At 40.8% G+C, this 6,862-nt stretch overlaps 1 long non-coding RNA gene across 1 annotated transcript; it reads right to left on the reverse strand.

Moving 5' to 3' along the window:
* Window positions 1-5,328: 5,328 nt before the first annotated feature.
* On the reverse strand, window positions 5,329-6,722 carry LOC147549237 (uncharacterized). The gene is made up of 2 exons (XR_015238637.1): window positions 6,665-6,722; window positions 5,329-5,601 (listed from the first exon to the last, which is right to left on the reverse strand). It is a non-coding gene; the product is annotated as an uncharacterized LOC147549237 (long non-coding RNA).
* Window positions 6,723-6,862: the final 140 nt, after the last annotated feature.

Raw genomic sequence — 6,862 nt, forward strand, 5'->3', positions numbered from 1 at the left:
ATTATTCAATAAAATAGTCCCTAATTGAATAAAATGATTCCAAGATCCTACATCTGGAGTTAAGCGGACTAGGGCCCTGCCCTCAACTCCGTCGTCCTAGGTGAACAAACTAATTCACTGATCATACTCTTATGACTCTGTAGATAGATTGCATTAATGAATACCCAATCTATCATTTTGCCTCGAGTATCCAAAACTCTTTTGCTGATCTCGTTGAGAAAAAACCATTTAGACGCGTAGACCCCTTCTTTGAGTCTACCCGCATTGTGCCAAGATAGAGAATGACACTCTGCGAAGGTCGACCCATCATCCACGATCAAGGGCGCAAAGGGTGTCTTAGTCTGGGTAGGCATTTTCTAAAATTTAATTTTAGGGACTTTTACGCTAAGTCTGGTATGCGTTATAGTGAACTATTTAGCCTAACTAACATCCACGACATAAAGCGTAAATAAATAAGTAAATGCGTGCGAGAAAGTAAATCAAGCACATGCGGATCCTAGTATGGCCCCTAGTCCTAAAAGATCTAATCTTTTTAGGATTTTTTCTTGTTTCGCCTTTTGGTTCGCCAAGATCGCCATCTTTGAACCTCCATTGATTTCTCCCTCTCGAATTAAGATCTCCATCCTTGAGTTTCTTCAATGGACTCATAGACCCTAAATTCTAATTACAAGACTCAAACGATACGCAGATCATATAAACTTGAAATTAAAATTATTACAAATTGCACCCATCCGTGCTTAAAACAAGAATGAAAGAAATAACTTTCTATGGTCATACTAGTTCCCGCATTCACATCACATACATTCATATAATATTTAAGGCTAACAATTATATATGCATGAAAATGCGGAAGATACTTTTGTCGACATCTCTATGTCACATTACAGACCTTAAGTCTAAATTCGAAGAAATCGACTAACAGTGCGTTCCGGTTTTATCTTTTATGGTTTCTAAAATCAAGTTCAAGAAAAAACTCCATTTGGGCTTTTGAAGAACCCGGGTCAATTTCGGAAAATATGGTTTGACTCTTACTGATTCCCAAATAATTTTGAGAAAAACCCGCTTCGTGCCTTCGGGTGGCCCAAAACAATTTCGGTAGTATTTGGGTGGGACCGGGAGAAAAGTTTGGACTTTCGTCGGCAAAACTCCCACTTGGGTCAAGACTCGTAAAGCTTCGACTCATGGACCTAAGTCAAATTCGGAATAGCCTGGGACAACCATCGGTCAAGGCCCAAGACCCTAAGGTCAAGGCCTAATATGGTGGTCCGACCCAAAAGAGACGCAGGTCATGCTTACGTCCTACCCATGCACGGTTCGGCTCAAGACCGAGTGCATTGGGTCGTGCACAACACGTTCTGGCCGATACCAAATGCGTCTGGCGCATCTCGGTCTTGGCCTAAGCATAGGACGCGTCCTGGCCCAGACTCGTCTGGCCTAAGGCTGAGCCTTCCAAGACATCTCGGGCCAAGGTCGAGATGTCCATGGCCGTCCTAGACGCATTCCAAATGAGTCTGGCCTATGGGAGGAGTACCTAGACCGAGATGCCTAGGGCATGCCAAACGCGTCTGGTGGTAATCCATGCATCTCAGACCTAGTCCGAGATGTCCCTGGATTACCAAGACCGTGTCCTAGACGCGCCCTAAACTTGGACACACGTAACCAGAATGCCTCCAGGTCGCGTCTGGAAGCTTCCTGGTCGCGACCTGGTTGCGTCCCAGTCGCGTCCCAGATGCGGCCAACAGCTTCCAAGTTTTAGAAACTTCTAAAACTTGTGTTTCCAAGTTTTCGAAACTTCTAAAACTTGTGTATCCAAGTTTTTTCTTTCTTTTGTTATTCTCAATAGCTGTTGTCCCAACTTTTAGAAACATCTAAAACCCAAAATTTTTGTTTTTAATCAATTTCTAAAAATTCATGGAGAACAATTCTTTTGAAAACCCTCTTCAATACCAAAATCAATCAAAATCGAATCTTTTAAAACTCTTTTCAATCATCAACTTTGAAAATCAATTTGAAAATTTTTAAATCACATTCAAAATCATCAAATTGAAGTCTAAAACACTTTTATACATAGCTATCTATCTAATCAATCATGGATTAGTCCGAAGCTTAGCAAAAATTAGCTATGTGCAAAAGGCTCTGACGCCACTGTTGGGTTATGATACATAATAGTGTTCTAGGCGGAATCTCAGACATCTCGTGTCTAACACTAGCATTCCCAGGATCATCATGCATAAGCTAATAATTAACCAAGAGTTAGAGATTACCTTAATCGCTAGTTTTCCCTCGAACCTTTCCAATCGAATGCGAAGACCAAGAGCTCCACTTGTTGTTCCTCTACTCAAGACACCAAATGATCTACTTGATCTTCCACCTTATAGGTAGCTAGAACTCCAACGGTGGTTTGATATGAAGAACACCTTCTTCTTTATTGACTAGTTAGATAGCTTGGGAATTAGCTCACATTCTCTTCTCTACTTGATGTTGCAGACTAAAAAGCTTATTGAAAACTTCCACACCTTATTCAAGTCCCTTAGAGACATTATATAGAGTTCCAAGTTAGAGTCCAATCCTAATTAGATTCCTAAAAACTCCCTTTTCTAAATCCCTTGCATTGGCCGACCATATGAGGGTCCCATTGGGCAGATCTGACCGATCCTATAAGGGCAACCAGCTTGTCAAGGTCGTCCCCCTTTTGGGCCCCAATCACCTATTTTGTGCCCCGGCCCAAAACCCTCTTTTGGGCCTTTTGTGATATCTTTGCCTAAACTTGTTTTAGTCCTACGAAATATGTTTATAAGACTCTCCAATGATTAGACGTCTCATTCCCACTAGTCATATCATTCGATCAAATAGACATTCTTATGTGTAACCCGATGTAGGATCCGGTCGAAGTTAGCCGCGAATTACTTCGTAATTCAACGATCGTAGTTGGTTTCTAGCTAAACACTACGACCCCTAAATCGTCCGGACTTAATGATCTTCTTCATCAATTGTCCCATCCGACAAATTGCTTGCATTGCACCTTTGGTTGAAGGACATCTCCTTCATAACTTCCCTAAACGGTTTGACAACCACTGCCTCACCTACGCCGCTAAGCACAGTCGGCCTAACATCGCCTTTAAAAGGGCCCCCCATCGTCTTCCACAAGACATCTCGAACTTCGCCCTAAACTACCATCACTTCCACTGAGTAACACATACTCGCGCCCAAAAGGTTCAATTAATATTCAATCTTTTACTGTAAAGAAGACTCTGACTGTCTTGAGCGTCAGAGCGGTTTTCGAACCCTTGTAGGTTTTTCCCCCAGGAATCAGGAGCTAAGAGCTAGAGCCAGGAGCAGGAGCTAGGAGCTCAGATCAAGTGTAGAAGCAAGGAGCAAGGAGCTGGAGCAGAATCAATGAGCGGAAGAAGGAATCTTTCAACTCACAAAATATTTTACCATAACGGAGGTTGTCATGCATCAACTCCCTTTTTCATGCTGATATAACGGAAGGCCATTTTTTGACATCAGCATCCATGTAATGACCTAGACTAGGGAGATGATAATGAAATAACTCCAAGTTCACTTAATAGGGTTTCATTCATCAGATCATGTATCTGACCAAACCTATTTGGAATATTTCTTTATCCATGGACTGTCGTTTAATATTAAACCAAACTTAGACGATTATGAAATAAATAACTTTATTTATTACCGTAATGAGAGTTTGTAATTTTGAGTATTTCCCGTAAACTCTTTTCCTCACTCAATTTACTAGTCAAGGGTATTTCCAGAATATACCTTGTGTCTTAGACCCTTGTATGAACTCCTTCATGTTTCGTCTTAGGTGACAGTTTAGTTGTCAACGACAGATGTAATCCGGCTAAACTTTGCTAGTTATCAATTAATTGAACTTGACTTCAACTATCTTTGATAATTTCTTGCTTCTTTACTACATTTGAAATTTCTCAAGTTCCAATTTTATCCATTCGTTTTTGGAGTTTGCAACAGTTCTTGGCTCGAAACCACTTTCGGCCTACTTTCCTTCCATGTCTGGAAGTTTGCAATGTGTTACATGTTCAACTTTTGTACTACTTCCTCCTTAGACCTTTCTAGGATGTCCTTTAGTAGTGTTTCCGATTATCTAACCTGAATTCGGATGTTGACGTCTGTTTATACTATTAGTGTTCGAGATGCAGACTTTGAGTCTTGCTTAGCTGTTGGAGATTTGGTTCGAATTTTTCTTGTAGAGTTTTCGAGTTAGGATTTTTTGGAATCTTGGCGTGCCAAATTTCTTAACTTAATCCTATCATCCTTTTGATCTATTCGTATAGATCTTTGATGCCCAAAAACATTTTATCCTTTAGCCTGTGGTCCTATTATTGAGTTAGTTCTTGACTGTTTTCAACATCTCTATGTTGTTCTCAATTCTAGTACGTTCTCTGCATACCGGACCTTGGAAACATGTTACTCCCACTTACCTTCTTGAATTCTGAGATTCAAGATTTTCTTTATTTCTTAGGAACCAAACGTTTTGATTGCCTTGTTGAATCGAAGATTCCAACTCTTGCTTGCTTCAATCCACCGACGGATTTCCGAAGCATGCGTACCTTACTAACTTCTAAAGTTGATAACCTTTTATCTTCCTTAATTCATTAGGGAAGGCGGTTCCGACTTTCTTTATTAGTATGGACAAAGCTTAGACTGAAAAAGATTTCGTTCACAGTCTCATGGTACGAACCTGTGATCTTTTTGTCTAGTTTTTGTCGAACAGGTTTTACACTATTGACCAAATCACCAAGTTCCAGAACTTGATGAGATATGGATTCCTTATTATTTTGGCTTCAAGCCAAAATCCAAGGTTGGTTTCCGTCTCTGCGCAGGTTTATGGCTTTATTCTTCTATCAGTAAGATCTCAATCTTCTAAACTTGTTAGATAAACTATTTTGACCTTGAGGGCTTATGAACAACAATTCAGAATACTCTCAAACTTTAAGACATTTCCGAACGAGCAACTTTCAACTACTTGAGAGTTCTCATGCGAATCGTATTAGTTTTGTGCGGTAGGTATTGAGAGTTTAATCTGTCGTTACCTTTTATTTGCTTTTAGGAACCGCGATTAACTGTTCTTAAACTCTTGGTCGAACTTATTTGACCAGTACTATTCCATGACTCTTCTCATGTGTGACGCCCCGTGTCCCAAAATAGACACGACCACGCCCTGGCAACTCACAGACGAGACAAAAATCCGACAGAGTCTCCTCTGTAAATCGAACCGGTCGCACCTGTAAACCTGTCATGCAAACCATACATTCGCATACACAAAGAGATAAACTATCGAGCGGAAGCTAAACAAACTCAACTCAGTTTCGGGTCAAAACCCGAACCACAAAAATATAAAAGCCTCATAAACAACGATACAATCTATAAACAACTCTAAGTGTTACGTATATACATATTAGAGTTTGGTTTCTGCAATATATACATAACTTTAAAATACCGAGAAGTCAATAAACGAAAACCAAAGAAAACGACGCAACACCTCTAGCCTCGTCAAACAAGATCACCGGCTAGAATACAACTCCGCGTCGAGGCTACGACAAAGCACCTGCACACTAACAACTAGTAGGGGGTCAGAATACTCACCGACACGAGTTATTCTGGTAGAAGACTAATCCAAAACCCATCACGTTTTCAAAGGTTCATTTAATAAGTTGTAAACATCATGACAAAACGAGTTATCAAACCAGTTACTGTATATACTATATAGAAAACGTTTTCCTTAATCTAGCAAGCAATAGCAGTGATTAGCTGCCCACCCATGGTGCGCTCCCAATAAGAGGAGAGTTCCTCAGGAGAACCTAGACTGCGTTAGATAGTACCAGCCCATTTATGGCACTAGCTAATGCACTACGTCTCCTCGAGAAAGAGACTTACCCCTAGCCGGTAAGCCCCTCTCCCACTAAGGGACTCCGCAATCATTGAAGAGTTTACCTCATGATACATATATACCTTAAGTATCTAAATACGTTTTTGATCACCGAGTTCGAATAAGAGAGCCGTCCCCCAATACCCATGGAAGGACCTGAACCTCATTCTCTTCGGTACCCTGTCATGCATCTAATGCGATCTTTCAAAATCAGTTTCATTCGTATATCAAAACCACATTCTCATTCGATTTATTATCTTATCAAACACGGAAGTGGAACAACCAAGATTCATATCGCCACAAAGCAGAGGGATTCCCAATCAATGTCACCTCCCAGACGAGTGGTCAGGAGTACGTCCCAGAGCCTCGAACTGGAGGCACGAGCACCAATGGCCAGCAAGTGAAGCACTCTACTCGCACAGGTCTCATGACTAGTGTCGTCCACCTCACCTGTCTCACACGGGTCACACCCGTGTCTACATGTCATCCTACCCTCAATGGCTACATGCCCATAGGTTGACATAATCCGCAGTCGGGTACATACAAGAAAATCTCCAGTAGTTCACAATCATCGTAAAATCAGTTCGAAAACATTTCTCATATCGCATCAAAACATTTCAAGCATATTTCAGTTTATCACATAAATCGAGTTTCATGCTACTTGAACTCTAGTTATAGTGGCGCATATATAACTATAGAATCTAACATATTTATTATCTATAAAACCATGCTGGATAAAGGATTCAGAACCCCTACCTAGCGGTACAAGAACTAGTCTTCCTCCGCTGCAACCGTAGCCAAATCGTTCACGAAATGCTCCATGGAAATCAAAATTTTCTTGCCCAAAGTTGAAAACCCTAGCTTCAGTCGGTCATAGAAGATAAGGGAAATCAGATTTTTATTTCTTCAATTAAATCTGTCGAATTTACAGTTTGGTCCCTGGTTTTGGCCTGT

Source organism: Eschscholzia californica, unplaced genomic scaffold (assembly GCF_041429995.1).
Source record: "Eschscholzia californica isolate CP2 unplaced genomic scaffold, dmEscCali1.0.p SCAF_3, whole genome shotgun sequence".
NCBI classification, from domain to species: domain Eukaryota; kingdom Viridiplantae; phylum Streptophyta; class Magnoliopsida; order Ranunculales; family Papaveraceae; genus Eschscholzia; species Eschscholzia californica.